The following is an 18,061-nucleotide window of genomic DNA, read 5'->3' on the forward strand; positions in this document are numbered from 1 at the left end:
GGCCGGATCAGTATTGTGGTTCACCAACAAATGCACGCACAACAAAAGCGCACCAACAAAACTGCAGCGAGAAAACCGTGACGTCGAAATTGCGCCGACAACAGCGCACCGACAAAAGCCACCAACAAACAATGCAAAAACAAGGTAATAACCCTAACCCTAACCCTTACCTTAACCTAATCGCGCTTTTGTCGGTGTGCTGTTGTCAGCGCGATTTCGACGTCGCGGTTTTCTCGCCGCGGTTTTGTCGCCGTGCTTTTGTCGTGCGCGCATTTGTTGGGTCACGCAGTATTGTAGTTCTCCTCCGTGGGCTATTGGGGGGGGGGGAGAAAGATGGAATGGATGCCTCCTGCAGCACTCTGACGGCCAAAGCTGGGTGTGTGGGGCTGCTTGCACGCCCCCCCATGCCCCATTTTGGCTGCCAGAGGCACCACGGGCACATTTCCTATTTCCAGGCCAGCCCCGCAGACCAGATTTAAGCACCCCGTGGGCTTGATTCTGCCCGCTGGCCTTGAATTTGACACCCTTGGCTTATAGCAACTTAACAACACGGTGCTTTTGCACAAGAAGGACATAGACAAAACAGTCTTCCTTGGTCCTTCTTGCAAGATAGATTACTGCCACAATGGATTCACTGAAAAAACAGCAAGACAATTTTTTTTTATGAAGGCTAACATACTTTCTCAGGCTATCGCGTAAGCTTTTGAAATTCATACCATTCACCACTGAGATTCATAATGGGGAGAGAGAAAGAAATTTCTGGGTTGGATCCTGTATGAACCTGGGCCTGTTTCCTGCAGCCTTAAGATCACAACAAAGTCCAAAGATTTGATTTGATTGTATTTCTATGCCGCCCTATTCCCAGAGGGACTCAGGGCAGCTCACAAACTAAGTAGGGGGGGGGGGGGATACAAACAAGAAAAAAAGACAACGGACAAACAACACAACAATTTAAAAACAATCAACAGCCACACAATTCGAGCGGGGACGGGAACTCATCAGCCCCAGGCCTGTCGGAACAGCCAGGTTTTAAGGGCTTTGCGGAAAGCCTGGAGGGTGGTGAGGGTCCGAATTCCCATGGGATTCGGGATTAGACACTAAGTTAGGAACGCATTATTATTAGTATGTGAGAAAATTAAAGAACAATATTATTTGAAAATACTGATCTGGCTTTCTACAATGGAGGCACTGATTTATACAAATGGTATTGATATAGAAAATGTTACCAGATATAAAGATATTTTAAGTGAAAAGGGGGAACTAAAACTAAACAGGAATTGAGTGATCAAGGGATTGAGAAGTTTGGAGTTTGATTTTATTTATAGGCCGCCCAATCCCGAAGGACTCCGGGCGGCTTACAGAAGGGGAAAGAAAGGAAATATAAGAAAATCAAAATAAAATAAGACAAGTTAAAAACAACACAGATACATTCATTTCAGTCGGGGCTGGACCTCAACAATGAGGCCAACAGCCCCAGGCCTGCCGGAATAGGCAGGTCTTGACAGCTTTTCTGAAGGCCATGAGAGTGGGCGAGGTCCAGATCTCTGGGGGTAGTTCGTTCCAAAGTGTCGGGGCAGCCACAGAGAAGACATGGTGGTCATACGTGCAGATACAATCTAGATACAAGAAGTATGTTAAAGTGTATGGTTTAAATAAAGAATTAACCGAACTAGATTAGATATTAACAAGGATAGATGAAAAATTAATAAAGAAAATATATAGCTATTTGTTAAGCATTAAGATGGAAGATGAGCAAGTCAAAGAGACAATGATAGCATGGGCTAAACATTTTGGCCATTCGATTGAGTTAGATCAATGGCAGAAATTATGGCATAGAAATAATAAATTAACAATGTCTACTGCATACAAATAAAATCTTTATAAACTGTTTTATAGATGGCATTTCTCGCCCTAAAGGTTAGGAAAGACGTTTAAGATAAATCTGCAAAATGTTGGAAATGTCACTAGATACCTGGTTCATACTATCCTATATGGTGTCAAAAAGTGAAAAAATATTGGACAAAAATACATACATGGCTTGAAAAAATGATAAAAGCATATAGATTTGAAACCAGAGACATTTTTGTTGGGCATTTTACCAGTCAAGTATAACAAGGGGAATGTATATCTGATTTCACATGTATTGACTGCAGCGAGAATAGTATTTACACAATAATGGAAGAGTAAAGAGATCCCAAGAGATGAAGATGTGATTAGAAAAATATTAGAATGTGCAGAAATGGATAAGCTAACACTTACAATTAAGGAACAGAAAGAAATTGAATATTTTTTGACTCGGGACTTATTTTATCAATGGCTAGCTGACAAAAACAGGAACTAGAAACAGGGAAATATATGAAAGGATTAGTGATATAAGGAAGATACGTTAACCTGGTTAAACAAATAGTATGATTATTACTGTTATTAATATTAATATAATTGATATTAATGTAATGAATATTGTTGTAAACACTGTGATTATTATTTCCTAAAATGATTGTGCCCAGACAACACACTGCTCAATCGAAGGTGGAATTTTTGTATGCTATAAAATAAAATAAAACTTATTACAAAAAAAAGAGCGATCAGAGAGCAACAGAGAAGGGGGCTTGTGGGGACTATCTGAGTTTGCATCATGCACCATTCAAAAAGATCTCTGAAATCTGCCAATTGAACCTGGTACGAAAGCTGCAGCAAATGATGGACGTAAATGGGCTGAAGGGTGAACTGCAAAGATTCAGTAGAAACTCAGAAATACTGAAAGCCTTTTTATCTGCCCTGCTGGTTCATTGATTGATGTTGTATCTTTTCCTTTCTCCCAGGTATATCCTGAAAAGAAACAAAGCTTTTGGCTTTCTAAAAAGGGGATGTATGTAAAATTATAAATATGAAAGATGGTATAATTATCTATACCAGCAAAATATTAAATGAACTGTGCTCAGATGCTGGAATACACCATGAAAATTAATTGGAGAGAGTGGAAAGGAAAGGTAGAGGCGAGGAGAAAGAGAGGAGCTAGGAGAGAGGGAAATGGAAGGGAGAGGAGAAGTAGGAGAGAAAGAAGGAGTGGAAAGAGGAGAGAGGAGAAGGAGAGAGGGGGGAAGTAGAGAAGAGAGGGATGGCAGAGGGAAGAAAGGAGGTAGGGAGGAGGAGAGAGGGAGAGGAGATAGGATGGCGGTGAAATAGGGTATAATATGGTGTATTAAAAGCAGAAGAGCAAATGATAGCTGTTCTGGGTCGAGGGAATGATATAATAATGGACAATACAAAATAATTTCTGTTCAGATGTAATGATATGCTTGGGGTTATATGTATGAAATTAAACTAAAATAAAAAAAACTTTTTCAAGAAAAAAAAAAAGAAACAGAGCTTTTGGTAGTAAGAGCCATTTTCCTGATCATTCTAGTTTTCCAGAAGATCCTTTGCTTTTTACTCTTGAAAACCAGAATTAGGGATCATTAAGAATCTGTTGATACAGGTAGTCCTCAACATACAACCAACCATGTTTAGTGACTGTTAATGTTGCAACAGCATTGAAAAAAAGTAACTTATGGCTGTTTTTCACCCTTTGCAGCATTCCCCATGGTCACAGCATCAAAATTCGGGTGCAACTGGATTATATTGATGACACTTGCAACGTCCCAAGGCCACGTGATCCCCTTTTGCGACCATCTGACCAGCAAGATCAATGGGGGAGCCAGATGCACTTAACGACTGGGTTACTAACCCAACAACTGTAATGATTCACTGAACAACTGTGGTTAAGATGGGTTGTAAAATGGGACAAAACTCACTTAGCAACTATCCCATGCTGGCTGGGGAATTTTGGGAGTTGAAGTCCCCCTGTCTTAAAATCTCCAAGGTTGAGAAACACTGATCTAGACCAGTGGTTCCCAAACTTGGCAACTTTAAGACTTGTGGACTTCAACTCTGCTGGCTGGGGAATTCTGGGAGTTGAAGTCCACAAGTCTTAAAGTTGCCAAGTTTGGGAACCACTGGTCTAGATCAATGCTGGTACAAAAGGGCCCCTGACTGAGGTAAGAGGAGATGCTCAGAAGTTATGAAATGGAAGTTGCACACAACTAATTTTCAAGCAGCACAGCTGAGGTAATTCATCTGTTTGAAATGAAGGGATGTTCCCTCCCAATAGCCAACTGCTGTCCAAATTCACCCGTTTGAAAAACCCCAGGCCGTGGGAATCCCACGAACATAATAGAAAACCTATAGCTTGTTTCTGGAGAGTTTCCTGCTGGATCATATGCTTCCTTTGCTAGGACTATTCATTCCTCTCTACCAATAGTTGGAGGAAGAGCAGCTGAGATCTGCTTGCGTGTGTGGCTTGCTTTCCTTCCTAGGGAATGTGTGTATCTTGTCAGGTGTGCAATGAGCGAGATGTTTCTCCTCAGGAGCTATTATCAGTTTGGCCAACACTACTTACTCCTTTAATTTAATTCTGGGATGATCCATCCATTCTGTTTTGAAACTTCAGCTCCTTCCTATTGTTGCGAAATTCAAATGTCAAAACCGATTAAACCACAGGAAATCCTCCAAACATCCAGCCAAATAACCACCTTGATTCTCACAATCATTTACACACCTCTAAATGAAGCCCCAGGGAGGTTAGCTACCCTGTCAGGAGAATCCAGGCTTTTTCAATCCCAAATAAATTGAATATGAGCCTGGGGACAAATAGTCCTTCTTAAAGAAGCATTCAACATATCTTCTGTAAAAATCAGTTTGCCTTCCTGGCACAGAATTGCATACATGACTGTGATTCAGGGGTGAAATTCATCAGGTTCTGACTGGTTCTGGAGAAGCGATAATGGAAATTTTGAGTAGTTCGGAGAACCGGCAAATGCCACGTCTGACTGGCCCCAGAGTGGGGTGGGAATGGAGATTTTGCAGCATCCTTCCCCTGCCACGCCCACCAAGCCACGCCCAGAGAACCATTAGTAAAAACAAAATGAATTTCACCACTGCTGCAATTGCTCATTGGAATAAATAACTTGGATGGGGCACTCTAGATAATCACGTACAGGTTATCCTTAACTTACAACCATTCATTTAGTTACAACAGCACTGGAAAAAAGCAACTTATGACTGCTTTTCACACTTATGGCCATTGCAGCATGGTCATGTGAACAAAATTTGGATGCTTGGCAACTGGCATGTATTTATGACTGCTGCTGTGTGCTGAGGTCATGTGATCACCTTTTCTGGCCTCATGACAAGCAAAGTCAATGGGGAAGACCAGTGGTGGGTTTCAAAAAAGTTTGGAACCTCTTCTGTAGGTGTGGCCTGCTTTCCGGGTCCACTGGTGGAACCTCTTCTAACCGGTTCGGTAGATTTGATGAACCGGTTCTACTGAACCGGTGCGAACCGGTAGGAACCCACCTCTGGGGAAGACGGAATCACTCAATAAACATGTTATTAACTTAACAACTGTAGTTGTTCACTTTTGTCCATAAAATAGGACAAGGAAGGAGTAGGGGTATGTTTGCTGCCTTGAGTTATTTATAAAAAATAATAAAGGCAGGATAAAAATATATAAATTTGTTGTCTTCAGTTGCTCCACTGAAAGTTCTAGGTTATTTGGATCAGGCAAGCCAACACTTGACAGCTCATTCATATGAGTAACTTCTACATCTAGCAGAAATCTTGCCACTAAGTTAATTATAGTGACGTCTTGCACAAGGCTGTAATAAAGGGAGACTTGTCAGCACTCCTCTCTAACAGAAGCATGCTTTTATGGCTATTTGAATTCTTTATCGCACAAGTATTCTGCATTACTTTTCAACTGAAAGTATTACAAAATTCTGGGTGCCATAGGTTTCCCATCCCGGATTTAGACTGTATGAATCTGTCTTATTTCTCTCTAGTACATCAAAAATACTGCAAAAGAGAAATAATCTAGAAAGAGAATGTTGTACGGCTATAAGCATGGAAAAGACTTTTGCTATGAAAAAGAAAAAACCAGCCAAGAGCTCTGACCACTTCATACATTTTTAAAAGTAAGTGGATCCTTTCTGCCTCTAAAAGAAACCAGCAAATGTCTACCGGGCTGCCCCCCCCCCCCACCTCTCTCTTTCTCTAAATCTATACAAAAACCTAGCAGAATGAAAATCTGTCCCTCTAAAGTGGGCAACAAACCAGACCCAATTTACACCAATTCTGCATACTCCTAATTAAAATGAGATTAGATCTTGTAGCCCTTCATGGGGGGCGGGGGAGGCAGAAAGGTGATGGATTTGTGCTTTCTGATGCGAGACTATCTAAGAAGACACCTCAATCATCTCAAATTGTGCCATGTAGAGAAGAACATGACTTCTCTCCCATGTTATTTGGGTTTTTTTAAGTCCCCCAAATCCTGGAACAAGTTGTTTGATCAAAATAAATGTGAACATATAAATCTATGAAACTTTTCAATTTAGTTTAGGTATTTAGCCCTGAAGCCAAAATGAGGGAATGTATGCTGTGATATCACGATGCAGTGCGGTATTGCGTACTAGTAGATAAGGAGCAGACTTTGTGTCAGGAGAATGTGAGGCACATTTTGGTGCTTGCCTCCCCGCCCCTTCTCCTCCCGCCCCAAGACCGATATCTTCTGGTTCTTTTCCAGGTCAGAATCATTGCTCTGCCATTGATGGATTCTTTCCTTTACTATTGTTTCTGAAAGATTAAAAAAAAAATCACTTCATCTCAAATGTTATCCACATAAAGAGGCATTTTGTTTAGCTCAGATAGCTGAAGCTTCATAAGAAAATTCTTCTGCTGCTTGGCACATATTCCAAACTCTACCCAAATATGTTGTCATCTAAGAATGAAGAAGCAAATCAACATTTATCCAACACAATTCTCCTTGTCAAGATCATTCACCAGGGCTGGATACGATCGTATGTGGGATTGACCTTGAGAGATAGTGGGAAGAGAATGCTGTCTATTGAACCAATCAGACAACAGGGGGAGGATTTCGCAAAGCTGTGGTGACACAGTGGTTAGAATGCAGTACTGCAGGCTAATTCTGCTGACTGCCAGCAGTTCGATTCTGTCTGGCTCAAGGTTGACTCAGCCTTCCATCCTTCCGAGGTAAGTAAAATGAGGACCCGGATTGTTGTTGGGGGCGATATGCTGATTCTGTAAACCGCTTAGAGCGGGCTGAAAGCTGTATAAAGTGGTATATAACTCTAAGTGCTATTGCTATTGCTTAATGGTCAGAGAAATCAATTTAGGAAGAACCTGCCTTAATGGATTAGGCAGTTAAAAGTGACAGGGGGAGATTTGTACTTTCAGATTTGCAAAATTCTTTGAATGTAGCATTGGCAAGAAAGTAAAATGAGCCCATCTGAGTCTGTTTCCTATCTGGTTGACCCGGCAGGGCTGACAGGATGACAGTTGTGACTGCAGAGTTAAAGCCTCCTTGCGTTTGATATGCTCTTGGTGAATTTGTAAGGGAGGGGGCCACAAGCCGCACAATCACTTTGACTTTTTTGACCCCTTCCCATGGACACCCCGTCCCTTCATTTTTGTTGCTTTCTGCCTTTTGTGTTGAGAGAACTGAATAATCCCTTCCGTGGAATTGATAACAAGTTGAGTAATTTTTGTTTGTGTTGATTGTACTGGCACATGTTGTCTAGTTTGTCTAGGTGTCTTCAAAGGGGCGAAAGCCTGAAATTGAGTCCTGTGGCAGTGCCATTTTCTCCTCCTTCATCCGACAAAAATGATGAAAGAGGAAAGTTTTATCTTAAAGACATGAATAAAACATGAACCGTGCATTTAAAGAATTAGATTTGATGGGTGTGCTCCAAATATCTGCTGATACCATTCCAACCAGACCTGATAACACAAAAAAACATGACTTCCCAATTAGAAGAGGGGAAACGCTATTGAAAATGCTGTAATGAAAAACCTTTAAAAAGTTAATTAAGCATTACTCACTAGGCTTACGCATTAGGAAACATGGTCATACTGGATCACTGGAGATTGAAAAAAAGAGTATCCTGTTCCCGCTCTAGACTTCCCTTGCATAAGAGACTTGGTTTGTCTGCAGATACTTATTTATAAGAGGACACGTCAGATTTTCTTTCATTTTGGGAACAGGTCCAGATAGCCTTCAGTCTCCAATTCAAAGGTTTTGAGATTTACAATTAAGATATATCTTGGAAGAGCTCATCAGCAGGTAAAGCTTATGCTTGCTGGGAATGGATTGTGCATGCATTTTATTCTTATTTAACACTTTTTGTTTTGTTTTGCAGATTGCTGCATTTTTTGCTAATGCTTTTAAAAATTATTATTATGGATTGGGGTTTGGATTTTCCTGTTCTAAGCAACCTGGGAGTTGTAAGATTAGTTGCTACATTATTTTAATAAATAAATATTACGAGCCTCAGAGAAAGAAATTCTGATTATTCAAGGAAGACTATGGAGGACAGACGTGTTTCTTCCACGCTAAAAAGCTCTTAGGAAAAGGCAATATTCAGTTATGTAGAACTGTCGAACAGTATCATGGAAATGCAGTCTTCCTTTTGACATATCTCTCAGAGTTTCTTCTTTATCGTATGACAGGATGTTCACATTTGCCTAAAAAAGAGAGAGAAAGAATATTCCCATCACGCAGATATCTTTAGCACAACGTCCTTCATTGGGGGAATCCATGGGATGGTTTTTAAAAAGTATAGTAATTAAATCATCTGCAAAAGCCATCAAATTGTTAGATTCTAAAAATTAATTTAAAGTTAATTTAACCTCTTTTTATTTTTTCAGTCCCATTATTTTTCCATCTTGTCTAATACGTAACCCCCCCTCCTCCAATGCTGATTGCTGAAATTGGCATGGCTTGGATTTATCTGCTGGCTGGCCTGGCCCTATAAAAACTCTCATTTTCCCTGGAACCTGGGGCAGGACAGAGACTTTTGCTACTAGTACATGAAGAAGGTTTGGGTTGTAGCTATTGGTTGTCCCACCCCTTTCTCCGATTCTGTTTTATTGATTCAACAGATGTTTGAAAAGCAGCATTCCTTTTTGGGCTCCAAGCTTTGCTTTCAGCTAGAACCAGGGTGAAGGTCTCTGCTGCTCCAGTTTGTTTACCAGCTGTGATGCTCTTTCCTGCTATGTAGAACTTCGATCCTTCCTCCAGGCCTTCTTTGGGGTGCAGTCATGCTTCTTGCTCTGGGCAAATACATTTCCTCCGCAGCCTAGGCAGAGTGGCCTTGCTGCATTAACTCAATTTGGGGTGATTTTGCTCCAGCTTCTGACCCGCTTCTCTTTGACTAAAGAAAGAGAGAGAAGGAATCTCATTGAATGTTTCAGGTGGCTTTGAAGAGGAGGGTCATGTTAAAGGAAATCTGGGGTGGTGGGGGGAAAGAACTGTCCTTGTGTCTAGTTGTTCTGACATGCAGTGCCCTATAGCATTGTTTTGAGGGTAGAAGATGAAACCGTTTATGTCCAGGATGCGAAGGGTCTAGGTATTTTCACAGCCCTCTTTCTGGCTGGTGTATTATATAGGTCCTCAATTGAAGGCAGATTGGCAGCTGTTGCAGTTCTGATTATCCATTGAAGTCTGTCTTGTTTGGTTGCAGAGCCAAACCAGACAGTTCTAGAGGTGCAGATGACAGACTCAATAATTCCTCTGTAGAACTGTATCAGCGGCTCCTTGGGTACAAGGAGAATGTTGGGTACATTCAGACTCATCATACAGAAATTCAGACGAGTTAAATGGGATACAAATTATAGATGAGAACTCAACAGCGTCTTCAAATCACCTAGGACAATGGTGGGCAATTATGGCCCATTTATGACCCGTGTACCTCAACTCCTCAGCCATGCTGGCTCAGGAATTCTGGGAGTTGGAGTCCAGAGGTCACAATAGTTGCCCACCTCAGACTTAGGGTGTCTAAAATTTGCTTGCTACTATAAGACATTGACATTGCTGTGACAGACAGCATTGGCTCTCCATGTAATACCTGATACCCTACTTTAATTCAAGGGCGTCAAACTGTCGGCCCGTGGGTTGAATGTGTCACATGCAGGCCACGCCCACCCCAGCTCCGTGAAGGGGGAAAACATGGTGATACATCACATGACAGCAACCTGAAACCGTGAATTTGACACCCATGCTTTAACTGACAAAAGCAGTAATGCTAGCTGTGCTCAAATAGTAGCATGGAACCCTGATAAGGAATTGGAGGATGATGCTCAAAGACCAGTGGCAGAGGAACAATGTTCTGGGGTTGACCTGGGGCATTGCTTTTTCTTAATCATAATGTGAGCAAGGCCTTGGGATGGACAGATCAGCCACCAGAAGCCTGGTTGTAAACTTCTGTTGATAGCAAAGAAGTGCAGGTAAAGCTCTTCAGTTTGTACCCAGTTCTGCCCAGTGATATACTGATCCATTTGAGGAAGACCGTGTGGATTTTTAAAATGTTAAATAGGAAGAAAAAGGCCATACCCTTGGATCATGGTGTCATTCAAAACATGGCATGTTGATGTAAGCTCACACCTGTGAAGGCCTAATTTTGGTTATACACTCTTGGGCAATTAGGAACTGTAAAGACTCCTTCAATGGAAAAACAACTTTGATGAAAAATTTGCATCAGCTTTCATACCTCCCTCTAGAGTGAGAGGGTGCTGTGTAAAGTTTATTAGGAGGCAGAAAGGGAGCACTAAGTTAAAAGCTAAGCATGTGTTAAAGGGCAAGGAGCTGTAAATACCTGTTGCTCTCTAAGAGACATAAATTATTTGTGGAAACTGCTCTTCATGAAAGAATTATGTTCCATCTTCCATGCTGAGAAGGAAGCGAGTGTAGGATACCATAATCAATGTCAAGCAAAAAAAGATCGGAATCTTTCCCCGGTCTAAAGAGGCAACAGAAAAGAGAAAAGAGCATCACCTTAGAATGTCCTGGAGAAGGAGTAATTATGAAAACTCTTTTCAAAGCCCTTGTACCCAGAGAGCTGTAGGAATTATAACACTCCTATTCGGATCCCAGTAGCTGGCGAGGCAAAGCTTTGGCTAAGGGAAAAGATTAATTCTAGAGCAATCTAGGAGACTCCATTCTAGGGGTCCCAAAGACCAATTAGATCCCACAGACTAGGCGTCCTCCAAATCCCATCTGCCGGTCAATGTCGGCTGGTGACTCCTTGGGGGAGGGCCTTCTCTGTGGCTGCTCCGGCCCTCTGGAACGATCTCCCCGTGGAGATCCGGACCCTCACCTCCCTTCCGGCTTTCCGCAAAACAACTAAGACCTGGCTGTTCCGGCAGGCCTGGGGCTGTTGAATCTTCCAGCCCCATCCAAGGTTACGACTGTTGCTATATTTTTAAACTGTTTGTCTTTTTATTTTATTTTGTACCCCCCTTCCCCTTCAGACTGTTAGCCGCCCTGAGTCTCTCGGGAATAGGGCGGCACACAAATTAAATAAAACCTAAACCTAAACATGCTCTGAAGTCTGCTACCGGTTGGCTCCACACACGCATGCACACTGCAGGCACTACTGTGCAGCGCTGAAAAAGGAAGATGAAGAAGAATTTTCTGAGTCTGCAAAGGTAAGTAGAACAGCGGGGGGGGACGACAGAGAATGAGAATGAAGCAGGGGTGAAATGCTACCAGTTCAGGTGAACCAGTAGGTCCCACGATCAGCTGTGCAACAATCAGCTGTGCCACACAATTTCATGCACCACAGCTGATTGTCACATAGCTGGTTGTCGGAGCTACCAGTTCACCCGAACTGGTAGCATTTTTTACTACCAGTTCATGTTAAGCGGTCCGAACCGGTAGCATTTCACTCCTGTTTCATTCTCATTCTCCTTTCTCAGAGTAGAATTGCACTGTCTCAACATAATAGAGGTTCTTATATGCCCCCAACTAGCCAAAACAGAAGCCAGAAAGAAAACTAGTCATAAGAAAACCTGGATACAAAAGAAAGACCCCTTCCATAGTTCGAACTGAAGATATATAGTATGGACACTCCCAGTCCAAATGCAAGCAGAGGGCACGCAATCAGAGATCCAGCTATGCTGGTCTCCTTAAAGTATTAGGTTAGGTCCAGTTAATCTGAAACTAGACAATTGTAGTACTTGATCCTTTATTGTCATGGATGTTCACATTCCTTTTTCCAGTTCAAGGTTTTCTTTAACACGCCTGGGATCTGTTTTTGAATTCATTTAAGATGAGCTGTTTTATGCTGTTGGTTGGAGATTTTAATGCCAGGGTGGAGAATGATAATTTCAGCAGCTTTTGGGAGCTGATGAAGAGGATCTCTTTTTTTGCTAATGTTTCAATTGTAAAATGAGCACATTAAGAAACGTGGAATAGAGTTACCTAGGCTCTGTACAAGGGGAATTACTGAATGCCGAATGGGAAAAGGCCTAGTAAAATAAATGGGAATTTTACATTTGTTATACCAGTGAGGGAGAACCAGTGTGACAGACATTTTAGCCATTTGCCTGTACCTTGATTTATAATTTTTTTGAAACTTGCTGTCAACTTAAAGTGTCATATATTTGAATCTGGATCTTTGCTTCAGAAATTAGCAGTATATTTGATGTGTTTGATGAAGCAGGGTTTATCTATCCTGGACAGTGAGCTGACTGAATAAGATTCAGTCTTTAAATTTTAAAAAAGAGATGCAGTAGGTCAGTGGCTAAGATGCTGAATTGTCAATCAGAAAGGTTGGGGGAGGAAAAGCCAATGTCACAACGAGACGATGTGAGATCTCAATGCTCTGAGATTGCCATCGATACTTTTGCTGCTGGGTGGTCCAAATGGACCTAAACCGTCCCACAGAGATGGTGAACAGGAAGAATATGTCTTGCTGATCTCAGGGACATTGCAAAGTCCCTGATCGATGCAAGAGAAGTTCTTCAAGCGGGTGACAAAAAATCCAGCCATTAGGCTGATGAAGTCGGGGCGGCTCCGAAACGGAAGAATACGGAAAGAGAAAGTGTTTTAAGCAGCAGAATTAAATTTGGAATGGTTTTGGACAGTGGGTTATCTTACTTTTTAAATGCTATCTTCATGGATGGAATTTATGCAAGCCTTTTAAAATGAATGGATTAAGTTTTCTTCTTCTATTTTTTTTCTTTTATCATTCTTTGTAACCTATGCACTAAAATTCTCCTCTTTCATTACTGTGGGTGTTCTTCTAACTCATTTAAGAATCAGACTTTTTTAAAATTTGAAATACAAAAAAGATACAAAAAGAAACAAAGAAAATTGCAACAATAACACTGCTACTCGGAGGCTGGAAGGTTTGTTTTATTGGAAATGAAACACTCTTACTTTTCTCACTGATTATCCTGGCTTGGCACTCCAAGGTCTCACTGCTTGTTTATAGAGAGTGACAAGAAGAAAAGCATACAGATGTACCTTTGAAGTATATCTTTAACCAGAGAAAAGTGAAAATAAAACGTTATTGTGAATCTATGCTTAATCTTGTTAACCTTCCAAGCTAGAGCAGCAGTGTTTGTTAGCTGGAGATAATGACACAATTTCAACAGCAGAAAGAAACTTTAAGTCTGCAAAAGAGTCTCAGAAATACAGAAATTATCAAATACATATGAGAGAATAGAGAAGAAGTTGGAAGACTTAGAGCATCTAACAGCAAAATATGATGAAGAAGTTGGAGATGTTTATCAAGTGGAAAAAGTGGTGGTTAAAATCCTAAAAATCAAACAGGAAACTGAATATAAATAAATTAAATTTGCTAATATTTATGGTGATTGGTTTGTCTCTGAAAATGGAAAGAGTGGAATACTGAAAGAGGAACTAAACGGAGGGGAAATCTACCCCAGATGGTAAGATACAGAAGAAGAAAAACAAAAGAATTTATGGATTTAAAGAGAGAAATTTTATTAGCTATATCATTGATAACACTACCGACAATTAAAGATAAGATGATTAAGGAAACAGAAGAAGGGCATCAAAATTACATGAGAGATTTTATAAGCAAGGAGTTGCTAAGAGGAGTCCATACAAAGTTGGTTAAGGAGATGATTAGAGGACTGACACCACAAATGGCAGAAGATATGAGACTGTTTTGCTACTGGAAAGATACAGGTTGATAGATGGAAGAGTATAATTTAAAACTAGTTAAACTTAGTGAAATTTAGTGACAATAGATATAGTTAAATAACTAATTGATAATGATAATAATGTATACAATGTGAAGTGTTATGATAATTGGATATGAATATTGAATGGTACCCATGAAAGGAAGATTAGAAATCCTTTTGGATTATATATAAAAGTTAATGAAAAAGAACTAAGTTAGTTACAGTTAAAGTCTTGATTATTAGGGGAAAAATGTTATGATACAGGATAGAGTTAAATAAAGGTGGGATAATGATAACAACATATATATATATATATATATATATATATATATATATATATATATATATATATATATATATATATATATATATATAGGTCTCTAGTTGTTCGGGTTTTCTCCCGCGTAGAATTGGAGATGTCTTGGCGACGTTTCGACGAAGTCACATTCGTCATCTTCAGGCTGCTGCTGACTACTTCAGGTTTGGTGTTTCCAGGAGTAATGTGGGATCTGGGCTTGTTTGTTCCTTATAACTGCTGGTAGGGGATTAAATTTTAACTGCCAGTAGGGGATTAAAACTGATTGAATGGGGGGCTTGGGTGTGTCTTGATTAGGTGGAAGTGTGTCATTATTTGGTGGAGGGGTGTTCTGTTCTGATTGTTTGGGGGGTTGTGTTTCCTGTGAGGGTAGGAGGGGTTTTGAAGAGGCTGATTGTGCTTTAGCAGTCTGGCTTCTGGTTCTGGGTCGTGCCTCCTCATCAGTTTGTGTTTTTGGTTGTTTTCTTTGTGGATTTTTTTGGTAGTATTCTGTGTGGCTATTGTGAGTGTGGGCCTGGTCTCATTCTTCATGTTTGGGATTCGTTTGTTAATGAGGGCGGGTGTTAATGAGGGCGGATGTCGCCAAGACATCTCCAATTCTACGCGGGAGAAAACCCGAACAACTAGAGACCTACATACTAACACCCGCGCAAACCTCAGAAAACATATATATATATTATATATATATATATATATATATATATATATATATATATATATATATATATATATATATATATATATATATATATATATAGGTATGGGTACAATATAAAGAAACTAGATGTAAATTGTAAACAGTGATTTGGAAAGGAGGATTAGAAAATTTTGTTATTAAATATTATGGATGTTTAGCTGGAATAGGACATAAGGATTCAGTGTTAATGGAGGATTTTAGAAATAGTAAATGAAATGTCAATATGTGGTTATGTATTAAATCTTGGTATATTTTATGATGAAGGATGTTTAAACAATTATAGTCAAATGAAAATGGAGGTATGATGATGGTAACATGTATAAATATCTGAGTTAAAATATCTGAGTTAAAATACTTGAGTTAATATAAATTATGTTTGTTGACTGTGGAAGAGATGCACGAAAGTCTTTTTGTAACCAACTGATACACTTTCTACAGTATGTAAAGAAGGATGTGTTGTGTTTGTTTTGAAAATTAAAAATAAAATTGTTTTTAAAAGAAAGGTCGCCAGTTTAGCAGTTCGAATCCCTAGTGCCGCATAACAGAGTGAGCTCCTGTTACTTGTCCCAGCTTCTGCCAACCCTTTTAAACATTACTTGCATGGAAATGTTAATTGGTTGGCATTTTTTACTCTTTTCCCCAAAATCTAAAATAATATTAATAATATAGTAGAGCGTTATTTATAAAATATAAAAATAATTTATATAAACCTCAGTATCAATGATATAAGCAATCATTTTTATTGGAGAGGAGTATGCAATAAGGCCATGTAATGCTGTGGATTTCACTTGGAAAAAAGTATTTCAGAGGGCACAGGATCATAGTGCAGGGCCTCCTATGGCTATGAAAGCAGTTGTGTCTTTTTCCAAGGTCATGAAGATGCTTCAAAGAGGTTTCTCTGCAGCATCCCACACATTCCAAAGCATCTCTTTGAAATTAAATCCAAAGTACGGCAAGCTCCGTTCACTCCTGTCTCTCCTTTATTTTCTGTTTTGGGAATCTTTAAAATCTGCTGAGTAGTGAGAATTATGCTTTGGTTTATGCAGATAAGTATAAAGAAGTCCTTTTTCGAGATAATGTATTCGAAATTGCTAAATCCAATTCTGCAAAACCAACACAAATGAAAGTAATTTATTTTTGGAGCCCTTTCTCAGTATAATATCTTCTTGTTCAGCTGTCAATCATGTGTGACTTTTTGTGATCTGATAGACATTGTTTTTTTTAAAGGTTGCTTGTCAATAATTACTTCTATAGCTTCTGATAAGCTCCTGCTTATGTCATTAGTGATAGCCTCTAGCCATCGATCAAGCTTTTTCCATTGTCTTTGGTTTTTCTAGCGATCGGGGTCTTCTCCAATTACTGTTACTTTCACAATATGGTGAAGCTGAAGGTAATGAAGCTTCACCTTTATTATTAGCCATCAGTCTGGTGTTGCTTCATCTGGTAGTAAACGATTTCTTCTTGCTGTTCAAGGTACTCTCCATAATTTTCCTTAGCAACACAGATCCAAGGTATCAATTTTCTTCTGCCTTTCTGGATGACCCTGTTACACAACCATATGTTAAGATCTTGACAGGAGATGCCTTTGTTATCAATCTGATGTCTCTGTACTTTTACATAATCTTTCCCCACATGCATTTGCATTCCTCTTCAATTGCAGTTCTCAGTTTTCTTTGGGTTACTCATTTAGAGATATCTCCTCACCTTTTCTTTCTGAGCCAAGGTGGCACAGTGGTTAGGGTGCAGTAGTGCAGGCCACTTCAGCTGACTGCTATCTGCAGTTCAGCGGTTCAAATCTCACCGGCTCAGGGTTGACTCAGCCTTCCATCCTTCCGAGGTGGGTGAAATGAGGACCCAGACTGTGGGGGCAATATGCTGACTCTGTAAACCGCTTAGAGAGGGCTGAAAGCCCTATGAAGCGCTATATAAGTCTAACTGCTATGGCTATTACTGCTATTCTTACTCTTTTCTGGAATTGGGAATTTAGTTGTGCACATATTCCTCTGTTGCTGTTGCCTTTTGCTCCTTGTCTTTCCATAACAATTTTTAAGGTATCAAGACAATAGCAATTTCCCTTCTTTTGGTTCGCCCAGTATAAAGCATTTTATGAATGTTTCATCTTTAATTATGTGAATTTCAATCAAGAATTCTTCAGGCACTCTTACTAAATCTATTCCAGTATTTGCTCTTTATCTTCACCATATATCATTTGGAATATTGCTGAGATGGTACCTTCATGTCTCTCTTTGTTTACTTTAATTTAAACTGAATTTTGGAGGGGGAAAAAATGGTCTGAAGCGCAGTCAATTCCAGATCTTATTGTTGACTGAATAGCGTTCCTCCATTTCGCTTATAATTTTAATGTTGAAGTAATTCATCTGATATATCCATGTAGGACATAATTGTCTTTCAAGTTGCTAGAAAAATGATATTTGCTATACGCATCAAATTATACTGTCGTAACTATTAGTTTAACATAGTTAAACTAATAGTTACGACATGTGTGATTAATTTCCTGAACCTTATTGTCATGATATTTCCGTTGTTAGTCTATTTCATATTTTAGCATTCCATTTCCCTGTTTAGTATAATTGTGTGTATGCATTTTATTGGCAAAATGTTGGAAGTCGGTATAGAATGCTTAGCATTTTCTACATTTTGTGGTTGGAGCATAGATTTGCATTGGTATACTGAAAAGAGAGCACGTTTTGTGGAGTGCAGTGTTTCTCAACCTTCCATAGTCAGCCCCATGCAAAGGACCATAATGAAGTGCAGTATATATCAGGGGATAAACTTCAGGGCAAAAATAGTTTGAGGAAAGCTGCTTCCTACATACACATACACATATACAAACACAAAGATAAAACAATTCTACAGCAACATTCTTCTATGTTCAGTGTTTAATTGATTTAATTCATTTCTTAAACTCCTTTGAAGACCACACTCTTTTTGATTTGGAAAAAAATAATACTGTTAGCATTAATAACATATTAGATATAAGC

This window comes from Thamnophis elegans, chromosome 3 (assembly GCF_009769535.1).
Source record: "Thamnophis elegans isolate rThaEle1 chromosome 3, rThaEle1.pri, whole genome shotgun sequence".
In the NCBI taxonomy this organism is placed as follows: domain Eukaryota; kingdom Metazoa; phylum Chordata; class Lepidosauria; order Squamata; family Colubridae; genus Thamnophis; species Thamnophis elegans.